Source organism: Diabrotica undecimpunctata, chromosome 4 (assembly GCF_040954645.1).
Source record: "Diabrotica undecimpunctata isolate CICGRU chromosome 4, icDiaUnde3, whole genome shotgun sequence".
Taxonomy (NCBI): domain Eukaryota; kingdom Metazoa; phylum Arthropoda; class Insecta; order Coleoptera; family Chrysomelidae; genus Diabrotica; species Diabrotica undecimpunctata.
Genome location: NC_092806.1, coordinates 52,282,399 through 52,285,669, shown reverse-complemented (window position 1 = coordinate 52,285,669; position 3,271 = coordinate 52,282,399).

Sequence of the window (3,271 nt, the reverse complement as noted above, 5' to 3'; positions counted from 1 at the left end):
GTTCTTCGTGTATTACTTCGCGCTGACAATGAGCTACTTTGAATTACTGAGGCAACATCTTTGTTTTTCAAATAGTGAGTTAGCTACTGCCAGCATACCATCCTTCACTATCTCAGAATCAGAAAATGGTTTTTGGTGTTTATTAAGTATCCTTCACACACGTAACGCTGCCTCTGTAAGAATTAAGATATACCCGAAGTTTTTCTTTACGCGCCTGGCTGCCAAGAGGAAAGTTTTTGTGGAACTGCTGATGAGTTGTTTCGTAGTGTCGTTTCAAATTTCCACTTTTAACTAAGGCGGCAGTTTTATTACATATAAGGCACCGAAACCGCTTGCGGCCTATCAGGCAGTGTCCACTTTTCACTATTCACTTTTTCCTTTTCGGATCCATATTAACGTAGGTACAAAAAGATGATTTATAAAACGAACGAAAACGCAAGTATTCACAAAACAAATTAACGGTAGTGCGCTACGTGCATGTCACTAACCAACTAGTAAGCGATTGTCAGTGAGTTGTCAGCAGCGTTGCCAGGCCCATAAATTTTATTTCCCCAAATTGCCTTTTAAAAGTTACCAGATTTTGAACAGAATTCCCCAGATTTATTTATTTCAGTTATTCTAAGCATGTAATATTATTATAAAACAATATTTCATCACTTATACATAATTGTTATTATGTTTATCATTTCACTTCATATTTGAAAATTGCTCTAAACCCTAGAAAACAGTTTCTTGGCCTGCAAGATATAAAGCCTTATCCGACACTTTCCCTGAACCGAAAAAAGTCAAATCGCAAACAAGATCGATCCAAAATCTATACCAGTACACCTGAAAAGAATGAAATTGAAATAGAAACACAAAAAAGAGAAGAAAAGAAATTGAAAATAGTGAGACGAAAAATACTAGGCAATGTCGCAAAAGATGAGTTTAAATGTGTACAAGTAGAACACAAAAACCGAGAAAAATACTCAATTTTATTTGGTCCAGGTAGTAGTCATAGTATAACAAGAGGTCTATTATTGTAAGATCTAAAGCTTCAAAAAGGAAACTTAGTTCTGCATCAAGTGATTCAGATGTCTCATTGGTACTGAAAAATTCGTCAGTCATAGACATGACCGAAGATTATGAAATGGATGGTTTACTTGACGATACCAACATCACTATAGTGGATTTTATTCTTAAAAATTTGCAACAAACAGAACAACATATTCTTATGTATGCTGTGTTCAAGATATCACCGACTTAACTGAACCAGTGGTAAAATTTATGAGAAAAAAGCAAAATTGTGAATGATTCTACCCGAGACAAGACGATGTAGCTAAACTACCAAAACCCAATGAAGTACCAGCGAATACCAGAAGGCTGGCATCCTATATTAACTTACCTGTTTCGTTTATGAACTTTGTTTTATAAACTTTGTGTTGTTTTATGAAAATCAAAAAGAACTTTTCATGTTTCTCACGATTCGGGCAGCTTGAGACTATTTGTTCCAAAGTGCCCCTCGACGAGTCCAAACTGTCCAACCATGAGACACATTGAGAAAATGATGTATGTTATTTTATTTCTATTTTTTTTTTTTCATAAATTAATTACAAAAAATAACATCGTGAATAATATCGTAATATCGTACTAACTAGCTACAAGCGGCCCAGTGTAGAGAACACTGGAAAGAACTGAGGGAGGCCTATGTCCAGCAGTGGACGGGATTGGCTGATTGATGATGATCGTACTAACTATTCCCATGTTTGCTGGACTTGCTGGTACAAACAGTGCCAAAATATAAGCTCCCGATAAAAGTATACCAAATTACCGCACCCTACCCTACCTTGTGGGTTAATATCTAAAGATGTTGATCAATAAGATAAACAGCAACCCATATATGTCTACGCATAACCCGTAAGGAAAACCCTGATTTGTAATTTCTACTTTTTGCCATATTTGTATTAAACCCATTACTGATATTTATTTTATAAAAACTACATGTTCTAGTTGTAATAAGATGGATCTATAACGAGATTTAAGTACTTATTTGCACATATAAATTACTTACAATTAAACTCAGTGGAAGGCTTCTATTCAAGGTCTATGAAAAATGGAGCATTTGTATAAACCTTTCTTAAATTATATTACTGTCGTCTAAAGTATTCTTATAATAATTACAATATACAATACGATCTTGTTTTAATCACATAAATAAAATAGAAAGAAATGGTTTGTAAATTACAGTATATCATATTTATTAAAAAGTGTTTTGTAATTTACTAACACTATATATCGTTTCTCTTATATGTACTTTAAAACTTATAGATTTATGTTTACCTTAATATTTATCTGTAGATATTGAAAATTCTTTTTATTTATATTAACGTGTCTCAATAAGAAAGGCCTTTAACAAGGTTACAAAAGTAAGGATTACAATATATTTAAAAAGAATTATTACAATATGTACAAAAATGACAAGAAACACTATTTATTATTTATATGGCGCAGTATAACTCAGACTGACAGTATTTGAGAAAAATTATCATATTATTGAAGTTGCTAGTGAAACTAAGGGTGGCCGGACTACTCTTCATCTATAGACAAATTCACGAGAGGATTTCAGTACAGTCCAATCCTATTAGAAGTAAATGTAACATTATTTACAACTTCAAGATTTTGCAAATTACACAAAATTTAATAAAACTATTTTCTTTGAAATCTTTTTTACTAAATTATACAGGGTGTAACAACAGAACGGAGTCTACTAGGAAAACTATTATATACCGACAGGATATATACCAACTTGGATCAATTATTACTATTAACAGTCTCAACAATTATTACAAAGAAAAGTGTGTATACACCAAAGAATAAAATTACGCTAATAAAAGAAGAAAAATTTATGTAGCCTAAACGCTACCTAACGAATAAAGATAAGACTTACAATAACAGTGTCTGGTCTCTACTCCATTTCGGAAAAATCGTCCTCACTGGAACTGCCGGTGTTGGCTGTGATAATCACCGGTAGGATACCTTCTTGTAGGTTGTCAGCTATCCACATTTCTTTTTCAATTCTGATGACATGCTGTATATAATTTTGCCACTGTTCAGCAGAAACATTGGCAAACGCTCATGGATGACTTGTTGCACACGATCTTTTTTAAAGTCAGTGTTTTGGGCTGCAACGTAATGTTTAACTTGGCTTCAAACCATCTCTATTGTATTAAGCTCACAGTGATAGGGAGGCAATCGTAATACTTCTACGCCGTATTTCTCGACCAAAGTTTCG